This window comes from Pseudonaja textilis, unplaced genomic scaffold (assembly GCF_049901715.1).
Source record: "Pseudonaja textilis isolate UNSWEBS1 unplaced genomic scaffold, rPseTex1.2 PTEXSCF22, whole genome shotgun sequence".
Taxonomy (NCBI): Eukaryota; Metazoa; Chordata; class Lepidosauria; order Squamata; family Elapidae; genus Pseudonaja; species Pseudonaja textilis.
The window spans coordinates 1070144-1086326 of NW_028262865.1; the positions used below are offsets into that span (position 1 = coordinate 1070144).

The 16183-nt window shown below is 49.4% G+C and overlaps 3 protein-coding genes and 4 pseudogenes across 4 annotated transcripts in view; 1 reads left to right on the plus strand and 6 right to left on the minus strand.

The window, feature by feature from the left end:
* Positions 1 to 16183, minus strand: part of LOC113454669 (NAD(P)(+)--arginine ADP-ribosyltransferase 2-like) — a 282768-nt gene that overhangs the window by 238812 nt on the left and 27773 nt on the right. The gene's annotated exons all lie outside the window — the stretch shown is intronic.
* Positions 1 to 16183, plus strand: part of LOC148123724 (GTPase IMAP family member 5-like) — a 373254-nt pseudogene that overhangs the window by 238157 nt on the left and 118914 nt on the right. The gene's annotated exons all lie outside the window — the stretch shown is intronic.
* LOC148123726 (GTPase IMAP family member 9-like) overlaps positions 1 to 16183 on the minus strand; it is a 317013-nt gene that overhangs the window by 226655 nt on the left and 74175 nt on the right. The window lies entirely within an intron of this gene.
* LOC148123727 (GTPase IMAP family member 9-like) overlaps positions 1 to 16183 on the minus strand; it is a 259666-nt gene that overhangs the window by 169286 nt on the left and 74197 nt on the right. The window lies entirely within an intron of this gene.
* LOC113454731 (succinate--CoA ligase [ADP-forming] subunit beta, mitochondrial pseudogene) lies at positions 6039 to 7307 on the minus strand (annotated as a pseudogene).
* LOC113455149 (succinate--CoA ligase [ADP-forming] subunit beta, mitochondrial pseudogene) lies at positions 9845 to 11148 on the minus strand (annotated as a pseudogene).
* LOC113455171 (GTPase IMAP family member 7-like) overlaps positions 15132 to 16183 on the minus strand; it is a 17668-nt pseudogene continuing 16616 nt past the window's right edge.

Genomic DNA, 16183 nt, shown 5'->3' on the forward strand with positions numbered 1-16183 from the left:
CTTTGCATAGATCTGGGGGTTTTACAAACGCTCCTCATGGGGGCAGTAGTGCCTTTATGATGGGTGATTGGTCCTGTTTTGACCTGCAAAGCTTAGATGGACCAGGTATATCGGTGAAAGTTCACAGTACCCAGCCGAGCCATTCCCATGAGACCTTCGTGCCTGGATATTCTCACGGGACTTTATCACCCTGCTGACGCCCTGTTGAGGTCATTGTTTTGATTTTGTACTTGCATTTTCTTAAATAAATACTGCTACCGAGTGCTCTCGGGCTGGCATTTGCTCAGACGGTTCCTCTAAGTGCCTCATTTCAAGTGCCAGACCACCACAAGTGGTGACCCCGACGTGATAGTTTGAAAGGCTATATGTTTCCTGCATCCTATACTCATCGCTATGGACGCCGACTGGGCCCTCATCTTCTTCGCATGGATGGAGATAGATTCTTTTCGTGAGTATGGGGGGAGATCTCTAGAAGGCTCAGACAAGGCACATTAGGGGAATTGAGAGAGATCACTTGGAATAGGTTTAAGTTTGGAGTTCATAGTAGAGGACATGAAGTAGGAAAGAAAGAAATTGAGGACTTATTACAGTATGTTTGGAAACATATTCAGTCATATCCAGAGGGAGGTAGTATTAAAGTAGAGTCTTGAAAAAAATAGGATATTTTTGCACCGAGGAACCTCGTGCCCTTCTTCAATTTTGTTAACCTGGAGGGTGCTTGGGAAGCTAGCTACTCATGAACAACCGCTCCTAGCACCCCCGAAGAAGGTTTGCCGCCTTACCATGCGGCACGTTTATTGCCACTGACAGCACCTCCAGATAAATCCAGAGGACTGTCAGGCACTGAAAATACTTTGTCAGAAGATAAGAGTTTGCCTTTAAGAGTTCAAGTAGATGCAGTTACTGCAGCTATTCAAGAAGCAACAGATAGAGGGGAATTATCAGGAGATGATTTGGTAGAATTTGGAGTGGAGATTCAACTAATCCAGTAGAAATTGGTGTGGACGTTGCTTTAAATCCGCAGCGCAGCGTGTGGAAGCCTTTACCTCTCAAGATTTTAAAGGAAGTTAAGCAAGCAGCAAAAGAGTATGGTGTTAGATCGCCATATGCTCAGGCATTGTTAGAAGCAGTTGGTTATGGAAATAAAATGATTCCAGCTGACTGAAAGCTCTATTTAATATGATTCTAACTCCAGCTCAATATTTGGTGTTAGATCAGAAATGGAGACAGCTGGCAGTTCAGAGACGAACAGCAAATATTACTGCAGATCAGCTTTATGGAGCTGGTAATTTTACAACAGTAGAACAACAGAGAGATGGAATGCCTGAGGAGGGGTTCTGTTCTTCTCCCACAGTTAATTTTACAAGCCCTGGGTTTCTCCCTGATGGCGAAGGTGGTGAGAAGACCTTTACTAACATCAAACAAGGAACAATGAACCCTATGAAAATTTCATTAGCAGATTGAAAGTGGCTATTGAAAGGCAAATTGACAATCAATTTGCCCAGAACGAATTGCTTTTGAAGTTAGCAGTAGAACAGGCTAACGCAGATTGCAGAAAGATCCTGAATCCACTTATTGCGAGTGGAGAGCGCAGAGATCGCTGATTTGATAAACGCATGTAGAAAGGTAGGGAGTCAGACTTTTAACATGGAGACTTTAGCTCTGGCTCTCCAGGCAGGAAATGCTAATAAAGGAACTTGTTTCAATTGTGGGAAGCCTGGACATTTTAAAGCGTAATGTTGGGCTCCTGGAGGGGTCAAAGTCAGCAAAATGAGAGATCAATGGGACAGGGTGTGACCTAAATCAGTACTCAGTATATCAGATGCTCCTACAGTCTTTACTGATGGAGGAAAAAAATTTTTTTTGGTGCTTGTGTTTGGAAAGATAAATCTGGAATTTGGCATACAAAAGTGACATCAGAGCAGAAGTCTGCCCAGCAGGCAGAACTTGCTGCTGTAGTTTTGGCTTTTCAAACTTTTCAAAATCAGGATTTTAATCTAATAGTGGATTCTTTGTATGTATATAATTTGTTACCCTTTGTAGCAGGTTCTTATTTGTCTCCTGGAATATCACCCAATATTCTACGTTTGCTTTTGTTGTTGCAAGGATGTTTGGAGCAGCGTGTGAATGTGTGTTTTGTTGCCCATATTCGTAGCCATAGTAATTTACCTGAATTTTATCACAAGGCAATGCCAAAGCTGACAGTGCTGTAACTTCAGTTCTCACTGTCCAGCCATGGGACAGCCATAGTTATTTTCATCAAATGCTAAAGCGTTGGCACATCAATTCAAGCTTACTACTGCAGAAGCTGCTGCCATAATTCAACAATGTCCAACTTGTTCAAAGCAAGGCACGGCTATTCCTATGGGAGTCAACCCCAGGGGTTGAAACCTTCAATGATTTGGCAAATGGATGTTACTCAGTATCCATCATTTGCACCCTGGAAGTATATCCATGTGACTGTGGATACTTATTCAGATTTCTAATGGCTACTCCTCAAAGAGGTGAAGCGGTTAAACATGTCATCAATCATTGCATTAAGACATTTTCAGTTGCTGGTACGCTCAAACTTTAAAAACAGACAATGGTGCGGCTTATCGGAGCACAGTCTTTGATCAGTTTTTAAACAGTGGTCTGTGGAACATACATTTGGGATTCCATACAATTCCACAGGACAGGCTATTGTGGAGCGTCATAATGGCACGCTCAAGAACATGTTAGCTAAATTAAATAAAAAGGAGGAAGCTCCTGGGGCTTCCGGCAATTCAAGATCATTTAAATCTTGCTTTGTATACTTTAAATTTTCTAAATTTGTCTGTAACCCCTGCATGAAAAGTGCGGCCAGCAGGCATTTTTCTTCTCCTTCTACAGATGCAGTGAGGCTCGAGTGTTGGAATGCGGTTCCTTCCGGATCCGGCATGGGTTCCCGCTGAACTGATTACGTGGGGACGTGGTTATGCAGCAGTAGAACATCTTGGTCAAATTTGTTGGGTTCCTGGTCGATGCTCGCCTGATCATTCCGCAGGCGCCTGCAGGTGCCAGTGAAGGAGGTTTCGGAGGAGCAGGATGGGGTTTCTGTGGTTCCTGATTCCGTATCTGTGGTTCCTGATTCTCTTGATGCCGGCAATCCAGGCGCGGCGTTGTGAAGGCTGGGAAAAGATGACTGCTTATCTGAGATTGCCAACTTGTATGCAGCAGGTTCCTTTGGGGAATCGGACTAAATTGATCTGCAAACAGCGGCATCCTTTGACTTTTCCAGCATATTGGTCCTGGCATAAGGATCAAGACATTCTTTACTCGGGACCTGATAAGGATATTATATCTTCAGCCTGTGCTACAACTCTGATTCTTTTAAATGTTTCTGTTTCAGACTATGGACAATATTGGTGTCAATTGGAGTTGCCTAAGTTACCTTATACAGATTCTCTATCCCACCTTTGGGAATAGCTATGAACTATAGAGATATTCATATTTTAAATAATTTTACTGTTGCTATGTTCAATGATACTGTTAAGAATATTAAGATGTTAAATGAAGAAGTGTCTGAAATTCGCCAAGTTACTTTACAAAATCGTTATGCTTTAGACATAATGTTAGCTGCTAAAGGAGGAGTTTGTGCTTTAATTCATTCACATTGTTGTGTTTTTATACATAATTATGAGCCTAACATTACAAGAACTGTTCATGATATGGAAGACCGCATAGCTGAACACGAAGCAGGAAAAGATGGCTTCAATAAGTCACTTTGGGCTTTGCTATGGGATTGGCTTCCTGACAGCTCATGGTTACGTTTATTGCTTCAATTAGTTGTAATAATTGTTATTATACTTATTATGTTATGTTGCTGTATTCAATGTATTCCTAATCTATTTCAAATGTGTACCTCAGCTTTTCAACGTACGAAACCAAGTTGCTGAGGGAACTGTGTATTATGCCATTAAAACACCCCCTATCTTTGAATAAATAAAAAAGGAGGGAATGTGGTAATATATCATATTCATCATATTCTGTAAGTTCTTCGTACAGCTTTGCATAGATCTGGGGTTTTTACAAACGCTCCTCATGGGGGCAGTAGTGCCTTTATGATGGGTGATTGGTCCTGTTTTGACCTGCAAAGCTTAGATGGACCAGGTATATCGGTGAAAGTTCACAGTACCCAGCCGAGCCATTCCCATGAGACCTTTCGTGCCTGGATATTCTCACGGGACTTTATCACCCTGCTGACGCCCTGTTGAGGTCATTGTTTTGATTTTGTACTTGCATTTTCTTAAATAAATACTGCTACCCGAGTGCTCTCGGGGCTGGCATTTGCTCAGACGGTTCCCTGCATCTCATTTCAAGTGCCAGACCACCACAGATGGAAAGAGAGAGAGATAGAAAGAGAGAGAGATGGAAAGAGATGGAGAAATGGAGATGGAGAGAGAGAGAAGAGAGAGATGGAAAGAGAGAGAAAAGAGAGAGATGGAAGAGAGAGAGAGATGGAAAGAGAGGGAGAAAAAGATGAAGAGAGGTGGAAAAAGAGAGAGATCGAAAGAGATGAAGAAATGGAGATTGAGAGAGAGATGGAAAGAGATGGAGAAAAAGATGAAGAGAGGTGGAAAAAGAGAGAGATGGAAAGAGCTGGAGAGAAGGAGACAGAGAGAGAGAGGGAGAAAAAGAGATGGAGAAAGATGGAAAGAGAGAGAGAGATGGAAAGAGATGGAGAAATGGAGATGGAGAGAGAGAGATGGAAAGAGCATGAGAGACGGAGAGAGAGAGATGGAGAAAAGTTAGAGGGAGATGTAAAAAGAGGTGGAGAAATGGAGATGGAAAGAGAGGGAGATGAAAAGAGCTAGAGTGGAGAGAGAGAGAGAGAGAAGAGAGAGAGAGGGAGAAAAGAGATGGAGAAAGAGGGAAAAAGAGCGGGAGATATAAAGAGAGGGAGAGGGAGAAATGGAGAAAAAGAGATGAAGAAAGATGGAAAAAAGAGAGGGAGATGGAAAGAGGGAGATGGAAAGAGAGAGAGATGGAAAGAGATGGAGAAATGGAGGAGGTAGAGAGATGGGAAAAGGGAGAGATCAAAAAAGAGAGAGGGAAAGAGGGAGAGACAGAGATTGAGAGAGAGAAAGATGGAGAAAAGAGAAGGAGAAGGAAAGAGAGAGAGCGATGGGAAGAGCTAGAGGGTGAAGAGAGAAAGAAAGGAAGGAAAGATGGAGAAGAGGAGATGGAGAAAGAGGGGGGAAAGAGAGGGAGGAAAGAGAGAGAGATGGAAGGAGTTAGAGAGAGAGGGGAGAGAGAGATGAGAGAGAGGGGGAGGGAGAGATGGAGAAAAAGAGATGGAGAAAAAGATGGAAAAGAGAGAGATGGAAAAAGAGAGAGGTGGAAAGAGATGGAGACTGAGAGAGAGAGAGATGGAGAAAGAAGAAGAAAAGAGAGAGAGAGAGGGAGATGTAAAGAGCTAGAGAGGTGAAGAGAGAGAGAAAGAGAGAAAGAAAGAGAAAGATGGAGAGGAGGAGATGGAGAGGAATGGAAAATAGGGAGAGGGAGATGGAAAGAGGGGAGAAATGGAGAGAGAGAGAGATGGAGAAAAGAGACGAAGAGGGATGGAAAAAGAGAGATGGAAAGCGAGGGAGAGATGGACTGGTGTCTGTGTGTGTGTGTGTGTGTGTGTGTGTGCAAGGAAATAGGGCTCTCCACTCCAGCACATCCCCTCCCCATCTATGAACAGAGCCAGGCATACCCCTCCCCTGCACCCCCATCCCTGCAGTCCAGGAGACAAACTTTCTTTAAACTAGGTTTAAATTTCCTCCACCGGTGACATATCTTCTCCGCTGGCGTGAACCGCCAGCCCAAAAGGCCAACGAGAGCCGCTGCCGCATGCGGGAAATCGGCTGAGATTGGGCCGGTCGACGCTCGAAGCGGGCGGGAGGAGGAGAGGGAAGGGAAACCCCAACGCTGCCGTCCACCCCCCCGCCCAGCCCCCTACCCCTCCCCCAGCCCCAAAGAGGGCGGGCCATGAGAGGGCACCGCCCCCTTGGGAACGGGAGCGGTGGTCCTCCTCAGGCGGACAGCTGGAAGTTGACGTCGACGTGGAGGTCCTTCGCCAGGCGCATGATCTCGGCGAGGGCCACGGCGGTGGCGGCCGCCCGGTCCAGGTCGTCGCAAGCCAGGATCTTCAAGCCGCTCTCGGCGAAGAGGACTTTGGCATCATCCACCCGGGTGCCTTGCAGGCGGGCCACGATAGGGACCTTCAGCGCCAGGTCCTCAGCAGACAGGATGATCCCGCGGGCGATGACGTCACAGCGCATCAGCCCTCCGAAGATGTTGACCAGGATAGCCTGGACCTTCTCGTCGGAGGTGATCAGCTGGAAGGCCTCGGTCACCTGCTCCACCGTGGCCCCGCCCCCGACGCTGAGGTAGTTGGCCGGCGCCCCGCCGTGGAGCTGGAGGAGGTCCATGGTGGCCATGGCCAAGCCCGCCCCGTTGACCAGGCAGCCGATGTTGCCTCCCAAGGCGATGTAGTTGAGGTCGGCGTCGGCCGCCTCCCGCTCCTTCTCGTCCACCTGCGTCCAGTCCTGCATGGCGAAGATCCTCGGCTGGCGGAAGGCCGCGTTGCCGTCGAAGATGACCTTGGCGTCCATGCACATCACCCGCCCAGTGGAGTCCTCCACCAGCGGGTTGATCTCCAGCAGGACGGCGTCGTGCCCAATGAAGAAGTCGTACAACTTGACCATGGTGTCGGCCGCCTCCTCCGCCAGCCCCTCCGGGAAGCCCATCCTGGTGGCTAACGGCACAGCTTGGCTCATGCGGAGGCCCGTGATGATGTCGACTGGCTCCTTCAAGATGGACGCCGGCTTCTCGGCCGCCACGTCCTCGATTTGGAGGCCGCCTTGAGAACTGGCGACCACGACGGGACCCTGGAACTCCCTCTCCATGCTGATGGCGAAGTAATACTCCTTCCGCAGGTAGCGGCGTTCGCAGACGAAGACCTGGTGACAGATTCACCCTCGTTCCCCGGTCTGCTTGGTCACCAGCCTCTTGCCGATCATCCGGGCGGCCACCGCCCGGGCCTCCTCGGGCGAGCCCACGATCTGCACGCCGCCCCTCAGCCCACCTTCAAAGACCCCCGTTTCCCGCCCGCCAGCCAACACCTGGGCCTTGACTACCAGGTCCTGGGTGCCGACCTTCCGTGCCGCCCGGTAGGCTTCCTCCGGTGTCCTGGCCACCGAGCCGTACGGGACGGAGACGCCGGCCTCAGCCAGGAGCTCCATGCAGAGGTACTCGTGGAGGGAGAGGTGGCGGAGGCGCGGGCGGCGGAGCGAGCGGCGGAGCTGAGCGGCGGGCAGCGTCGCCGAGAAGCGGCGGACGGCCCCCAATCCCAAACTCCCGATGATGGTGCCTCCTCGGACAGCCCCGAAGATCCTGCTACATATCATTTTTGGGGGGGGTCGTGGGACTGAATGCGTCTGCAAGATGACGCTGCCGGGATCTCCCTCCCGGCTGAGACTTCCAACTGGTAGTTAGGGTTGCTTCCTGCTGGTTGTTTCCTGCTGGCTTCTCATTGGCTGAAGACAAGAGGTTCTGTGACCTCACCGGCCTCTGGTTCCTCCTCCTCCTCCTCCTCCTCCCGGATGCCCCTACTCCCCCGTAGGGGTTTACTACTGGTTCGGTGTAAGCACGGACGGAGCATTCTCCGTCGGGACAATTTCAAGCGACGGAAACTTGACTCGATGTCAACCGGAGGGAGAGAAGAGGCGTGAAAAAAAAAGCGGGACTCGGATATTGAAAATGTGCTTTTGATATACACTCATAGATTAACAGAAATGGGAAGGGACCTTAGAGGTCATCTAGTCCAAACCCCCCTTGCGCGAGCAGGAAGACAATGGCGGCCCGATTTTTTTTTTTAAAGGGGCAGGGTTGAAGAATCGGAAACAGACATTGATCAATGGATGGACAGACGAAGATGACGAGGATATCATGGGTGAAACCCGGCCAATAAGATGGGGAGGATTCGTACATATGACAAGAGAAGCGAGGGATGAGGAGGAGGAGGAGGGGGGAGGAAGAAAAGAAAGGTGATTGGGATGAAACTAGAATGCAATGAGGATAGAGGGATGATGTCAGAAAAGATTCTGATGATGGATGAAAGGGGAATAAAGGGAGGGACGGATGAAGATCAAAGGGCAGCGGACGCTAATTGGTAATGAAAGGGTGTATATAAGGATGGATAGATAGATAGAGAGAGAGAGAGAGACAGAGAGACAGAGAGAGAGAGAGAGAGAGAGAGATGGAGAGATAGACAGATGAGAGGGAAGAGAGAGAGATGATAGATAGATACATAGATAGATGGATACATAGAGAGATAGTTAAATGATATAGATAGATAGATAGATAATAGATGACAGATAGATAGATAGATAGATAGATAGATAGATAGATAGATGATATTGAAAAAAGATAGATAAATAGATAGATAGGAAGGCAGGCTGGAATGGATAGATAGATAGATAGATAGATAGATAGATAGATAGATAGATAGATAGATAGATAGATAGATAGATAGATAGATAGATAGATAGATAGATAGATAGATAGATAGATAGATAGATAGATAGATAGATAGATAGATAGATAGGTAGGTAGGTAGATATAGATTTTAGATAGATAGATAGTTAGATAGAAGATAGATAGATAGATAGATAGATAGATAGATAGATAGATGATAGACAGAGATAGATAGTTAAATGATAAATGGCTAGATGACCTCCGAGGCCCCTTCCGACTTGTATAGTCTATGACTCCGTAAAGATCTCCTGCTTGGGCAAGGGGGGTTGGGCTAGATGACCTCCGAGGTCCCTTCCGACTCTGTATAGTCTATGATTCCGGAAAGATCTCCTGCTTGAGCAAGGGGGTTGGGCTAGATGACCTCTTAGCCCCCTTCCATCTGCTTGAACAGAGAGTGTGGGTATACACACATATTTGTATATATGTACACACACACACACACACACACACACATATCTATATATATACACAAACACAAACATACACACACACACATATACACATATACATGTATATTTCCACAGATACACACACACATACACATATACATGTATATACACAACATACACACACACACAGACACACACACACACACATATAGACAAAAACACATTTATACACTCACACATACACATATATAGACATACATACAGCCACAAACACACACGAGCAACTGACTGCTTGTTTGGCTGATGAATCGGCTGATTGACTGATTGACTGTCATTCTGTCAGGGCCTTCTGCTTGGGCAGGCGGATGGACTAGATGCCCTCCAGGGTCCCTTCCCACTCTGTTATTCTGTAAGGAAGGAGAAGAAGAGGAGGAGGAGGAGGAGGAGGAGGAGGAGGAGGAGGAGGAGAGGAATGGTGGTTTAATGCTGGCCAAAGAAGCTCGGTCCTTCTTGAAGCCTTCTAAAGCTGCCCAGATGCCTCCTGGACCTCAGGTCTGGTGGCCCCAACCCGACATGCCAAGCCAGGATTCAGAAGACCAACCACCACCAATAAAACCAGGGTTTTATTGAGAAGAAGCCATCCCATCCCATCCCACCCGTCTCCAGTGGACCTCCTTTCTCCTCGACAAACTGGAGGACAGAAGAAGATCTGGTCTTCAGCTATGGTAGAGATGGAGGACCTGGTGAGGGCTGGTCTTCAGCCATGGTGGAGATGGAAGATCTGGTCCCCAACTATGGTAGAGATGGAGGACCTGGTGAGGGCTGGTCTTCAGCCATGGTAGAGATGGAAGATGTGGTCCCCAACCATGGTAGAGATGGAAGATCTAGGGCGAGGTGGTCCTCAACCATGGTGGAGATGGAAGATCTGGCCCTCCACCACGGTGAATCCACCCTTTGCAGAGCAGCTTCCTCAGATCCTCCACTGGAAGCTCACCTCCAGGCGGGCTTCCTTGGCCAACGTCACGATTTTGGAGAGGCCCACGGCCGCTTTGGCCGCCTGGTCCAGCTCGTCGCAGGGCAAGATCTCCAGCTGGCTCTCGGCTATCAAGGCCTTCGCCCGGTCCACCCCGGTGCCCTGCAAGCGGACCACCACGGGGATCTTCAGCGCCAGCTCGCCGGCCGCCAGCAGGATCCCTTCGGCAATGGTGTCGCAGCGCATGATGCCTCCAAAGATGTTGACCAGGATGGACTTGACCCCGGCGTCTGAGGTGATCAGCTTGAAGGCCTCCTTCACCTGCTCCGCCGTCGCCCCTCCGCCCACGTCCAGGAAGTTGGCCGGCCTGCCGCCGTGGAGCTGGATCAGGTCCATGGTGGCCATGGCCAAGCCCGCCCCGTTGACCAAGCACCCGATGTCCCCTTCCAACGCGATGTAGTTCAGCCCGGCCTCGGACGCCTCCCGTTCCTTCTCGTCCGCCTGCGACCAATCCCGCTGCCCGAAGACGCCCACCTGACGGAAGGCTGCGTTGTCGTCCAAGTTGATCTTGGCGTCCACGCACACCACCCTTCCAGCCGCGTCCTCTGCCAGCGGGTTGACCTCTACCAGCAGCGCGTCGTACCGGAGGAAGAGCCCGTAGAGCTTGAGCATGTTCTCGGCGGCCGCCGATGCCGATTTCTCCGGGAAGCCCATCCTGCGGGCCAGGCGGAGGGCCTGCTCCTCCCGGAGGCCCTCAGCGATGTCGACGGGCTCTTTCAAGATGGCCGACGGCTCCTCGGATGCCACCTCCTCGATGTTGACCCCGCCTCGGGCGCTGCCGATCAGGACGGGCCCCTGGAAGGCCCCCTCTAGAGCGACGGCGAAGTAGTATTCCTTCCGCAAGTAGCGGCGTTCGCAGACGAGGACGCGCTGGCAGATCCTCCCGGCTTGACCAGTCTGCTTGGTGAGGAGTTTCCGGCCGATCATGCCAGCGGCCGCCGCTTGGGCTTCCTCCGGCGAGGAGACCATCTGCACGCCGCCCTTCAGCCCACCTTCGAAGGTCCCTTGCGCCCGGCCCCCGGCCAAGACCTGGGCCTTCACCACCAGGTCCTCCGTCCCGATCTCCTCGGCGGCCCGGAAGGCCTCAGCGGGGCTGGCCGCTACCACAGCCTTCGGCACCGCGACGCCGGCCTCCTTCAGCAACTCCATGCTGACGTATTCGTGGAGGGAGAGGGATCTTTGTTGCGGAGCCCCGAAGCTACGGCAACCGGACACCACGGCCGTCCCGCTCCGGCGGGCTAGGCGCTGGACGGCGGTCGCCACCCAGGGAGTAAACATGGAGGAAGGAGGCCTGGGGGGGTCGGGGGATCTCTCTCTCGTGTGCGCTCTTGTCCACGGACCGGGAAGTGGAGCCTCACCTTCCCAGCCTTCTCTCTCCAACTGCCGCGGGGCGGCCTTGCGATTGGTCGGGGCCGGGGGGTTCCAAGGGCTTGGATTGGCCCAAGGGGAGCAGGGATTCCAGCTGGGGTGGGGGTGTGGGTGTGAGTGGGGGAGTATTTGTGTGGGTGTGTAAATAAATGTGTGTTTGTGTGTGTGTGTGTATTTGTATATTTTCCATGTATATATATGTATACATGTATCTGTGGACACCACGAAATGGCCAGGAAATGGAGATCTAGTAAATTAAATTAAATAAAATTTAATTTAATAAATTAAATTCATATTTTATTTATAATATATATGTAATATATGGTATCCTGAAAAACACATAACTTATCTCCTCTTATAGCTATGGAATAGACAGCACAGTACATAGACTATAATTACGTAGATTTATTGCTGACTTATGTGTGTGTGATTTCAACTATCGAACGAAAACGAAAATTAAGGCGGAGACAAAACAAGGGTTTACACCTAGGCGGGGAAAACCAAAAGCGACGAGTACCGAAGGGGCAAAAACTTGGCTCGCAAACAATCCCCAAGAGATGGACTTCCGAGTCCTAGCGGGCGATCCCGTCAATCATGAGTTAGTTGTTGGCGCGGCGGCAGCCGCAAAAATACTTAACACTACGCTCGGTTGTCTAGAGGACCTCCGAGGTCCCTTTCCCACGCTTTTGTTCAAGGCTTTTCCATACCGGTCTCCTGCTTTGAGGAGGGGGTTGGGCTAGATGACCTCCCAAGTCCCTTCCAACTGTATGATTCTGTCAGGGGATCCTCCTGGAGCAGGGGGCCCATTTTGAACCTTTTATCAGGTCAAAAGCAACCCGGAAAATGGCTCGAAAATGGCCTGAAGAACTGCCTGAGAAGGCCTCAAGAATAGCCCCAAAAGAGCCTGCAAATGGGCCAAGAAACGCCCCCCAAAACTGCCTAAAAAGTCCTGAAAACCTGCCTGAAAACGCCCAAAAAACTCCGAAATGCCCTGAAAAACTACCTGAGAAATGGCCTGCAAATGGGCCAAAAAAACATCCCTCAAAAGGCCTGAAAAATGGCCTGAAAAAAACTGCCTGAAAAGGACCAAAAAACTGCCTGACAAATGGCTGGAAAAACTGCCTGAAATAGACGAAAAATGGCTTGCAAATGGGCCAAAAATGCCCCCTAAAATGCCCCAAAAATGGCCTGAAGAACTGCCTGAAAAGGCCTGGAAAACTGACTGAGAAATGCCTGAAAAGGCCTGAAAAACTGACTGAGAAATGGCTGGAAAAACTGCCTGAGAAATGGCTAGAAAAACTGCCTGAAAAGGCCCCAAAACTGCCTGAGAAATGGCTGGAAAAACTGCCTGAAAAGGCCTGAAAAACTGCCTGAGAAATGGCTGGAAAAACTGCCTGAAAAGGCCCAAAAAACTGACTGAGAAATGGCTGGAAAAACTGCCTGAAAAGGCCTGAAAAACTGCCTGAGAAATGGCTAGAAAAACTGCCTGAAAAGGCCCGAAAAACTGCCTGAGAAATGGCTGGAAAAACTGCCTGAGAAATGGCTGGAAAAACTGCCTGAGAAATGGCTGGAAAAACTGCCTGAAAGGGCCTGAAAAACTGACTGAGAAATGGCTAGAAAAACTGCCTGAAAAGGCCTGAAAAACTGCCCGAGAAATGGCTGGAAAAACTGCCTGAGAAATGGCTAGAAAACTGCCTGAGAAATGGCTAGAAAAACTGACTGAGAAATGGCTGGAAAAACTGCCTGAGAAATGGCTGGAAAAACTGCCTGAGAAATGGCTAGAAAAACTGCCTGAGAAATGGCTGGAAAAACTGCCTGAAAAGGCCCGAAAAACTGCCCGAGAAATGGCTAGAAAAACTGACTGAGAAATGGCTGGAAAAACTGCCTGAAAAGGCCCGAAAAACTGCCTGAGAAATGGCTAGAAAAACTGCCCGAGAAATGGCTGGAAAACTGCCTGGGAAATGGCTGGAAAAACCGCCTGAGAAATGGCTGGAAAAACTGCCTGAAAGGGCCTGAAAAACTGACTGAGAAATGGCTAGAAAAACTGCCTGAAAAAGCCCCAAAACTGCCTGAGAAATGGCTGGAAAAACTGCCTGAGAAATGGCTGGAAAATCTGCCTGAGAAATGGCTGGAAAAACTGCCTGAAAAGGCCTGAAAAACTGCTCTGACAAATGCCTGAAAAGGCCCGAAGAACTGCCTGAAAAGGCCGAAAAATCCCTGAAAATACCACCAAAACTGCCTGAAAACGCCAGAAAAGCTGAGATATGCCTGAAAAGGCCCAAAAACTGCCTGAGAAATGACTGAAAAATGGCCTGCAAATGGCCCAAAAACCATGCCCCAAAATGCCCAAAAATGGCCTGAAGAACTGCCTGAAAAGGCCCAAAAAACTGACAGAAATGGCTAGAAAAACTGCCTGAAAAAGCCCCAAAACTGACTGAGAAATGGCTGGAAAAACTGACTGAGAAATGGCTGGAAAAACTGCCTGAAAGGCCTGAAAACTGCCCGAGAAATGGCTGGAAAAACCACCTGAAAAGGCCCCAAAACTGCCTGAGAAATGGCTGGAAAACCGCCTGAAAAGGCCCAAAACTGCCTGAGAAATGGCTAGAAAAACTGCCTGAAAAGGCCCGAAAAACTGCCTGAGAAATGGCTGGAAAAACTGCCTGAGAAATGGCTGGAAAAACTGCCTGACAAATGCCTGAAAAGGCCCGAAGAACTGCCTGGCCCGAAAAAATGCCTGAAAAATACCCCCAAAACTGCCTGAAAACGCCAGAAAAGGTGAGATATGCCTGAAAAGGCCCAAAAACTGCCTGAGAAATGACTGAAAAATGGCCTGCAAATGGCCCAAAAACCACTCCCCCAAATGCCCAAAAATGGCCTGAAGAACTGCCTGAAAAGGCCCAAAAAACTGACTGAGAAATGGCTGGAAAAACTATCTGAAAAAGCCCCCAAACTGACTGATAAATGGCTGGAAAAACTGCCTGAGAAATGGCTAGAAAACTGCCTGAGAAATGGCTGGAAAAACTGCCTGAAAAGGCCTGAAAAACTGCCTGAGAAATGGCTGGAAAAACTGCCTGAGAAATGGCTAGAAAAACTGCCTGAAAAGGCCCCAAAACTGACTGAGAAATGGCTGGAAAAACTGCCTGAAAAGGCCTGAAAAACTGCCTGAGAAATGGCTAGAAAACTGCCTGAAAAGGCCCAAGAACTGACTGAGAAATGGCTGGAAGAACTGCCTGAAAAGGCCTGAAAATTGCCTGAGAAATGGCTAGAAAAACTGCCTGAAAAGGCCCGAAAAACTGCCTGAGAAATGGCTGGAAAAACTGCCTGGGAAATGGCTGGAAAAACTGCCTGAGAAATGGCTGGAAAACTGCCTGAAAGGGCCTGAAAAACTGACTGAGAAATGGCTGGAAGAACTGCCTGAAAAGGCCTGAAAAACTGCCTGAGAAATGGCTGGAAAACCGCCTGAAAAGGCCCCAAAACTGCCTGAGAAATGGCTGGAAAAACTGCCTGAAAAGGCCTGAAAAACTGCCTGAAAAAGCCCCAAAACTGACTGAGAAATGGCTGGAAAAACTGCCTGAGAAATGGCTGGAAAAACTGCCTGAAAAGGCCTGAAAAACTGCCTGAGAAATGGCTGGAAAAACCGCCTGAAAACCTCCCTCCATCTCTCACCTCTCTCTCCCTCCCTCCCTCTCAGCTATAGTGCAGTATAGCCTAAGATAAGGAGAGATCACACCTTAATCAAAGCAATTTGATTAACTATTATTAGAATGGCACATTATGTCAAACGTTAATAGGATAAATTTTATTGTATTTATTTTAATGTTATGATTTTATTTATTGCCAATTTAATAATAATAAAGGTGCACGGGCACCTGCTGCCGAATTTTTGAAAAGTGCAAGTGTGTTCCCCCACCACAAAAGACACACGCACACACAAACACACACACACACAACTGATGAGGGACGGAGGAAGGGAGAAGGAAAGAGAGGAGACGGGGAGGGAGGGAGGAAAGGAGAGAGAGAAGGAGGAAGAAGGGAGGGAGGGAGGAAAGAAGGAAGGAGAGAAAGGAAGACGGGGGAGGGAGGAAAGAGGAATGGAGGGAAATCAGAGGGAGGGGAAGAGGAGGAAGGGAGGAGGTGGGGTGGGAAGGAAGGGAGGGAGGAAGGAAAGCGAGGAGATGGGGGAGGGAGGAGAGAAGGAGAGAGAAAATAATAGAGGAAGGAAGGAGAGGGAGAGGGAGAAGGAAGGAAAGGTGGAAGGAAGGAAAAGAGGGAGGAAAGAAGAAAGGAAGGAGGAATGAAGCAACCAGGAAAGGAAGGGAGGAAGGAGGGACCCCTTTCAACCCCACGGAGAAACCAGCTTCTCGGGAGACGGAATCAGCTCAGGGAAACTCCGCCATGAAACTCTCCTGGGGGGGGGGAGTTCCGGAGGAGGAAGCGGAAAGCTGAAGCGGGCCGTGCCGAGTCAAAGACGATCCGTGGAGTTGCCGTCACGGCGCCTGGAGCCTGGGCCCCGAGCGTTTCGCCGCCATCCCCCTCAAAGCAAACGACACAGCCAGAAGCCCCGATTTTCGGCCAAGTGCTCCTTGTCAGCCTTCATCATCTCCTCTGTGTAACATGGGGCGGCGCGGTTTTTCTGCCACCAGCGCGTCAATCATGGCCATCAGCTGGCGCACCTGAGCTTCGCGCTCCGCGCCTTTCGGCCTTGTTGTTAAAGGCCAGGAAGCGGTTGCCGCAGTGGTACACCTGCTCCTTCAGGACCGCGTTGCCTTCAGTGATGAACTCCTCCAGGGTTTTGTCCTCCAGGTCCTCCTTGCGGGTGAAGAGGATGATCATGTAATCCTTGGCCTTC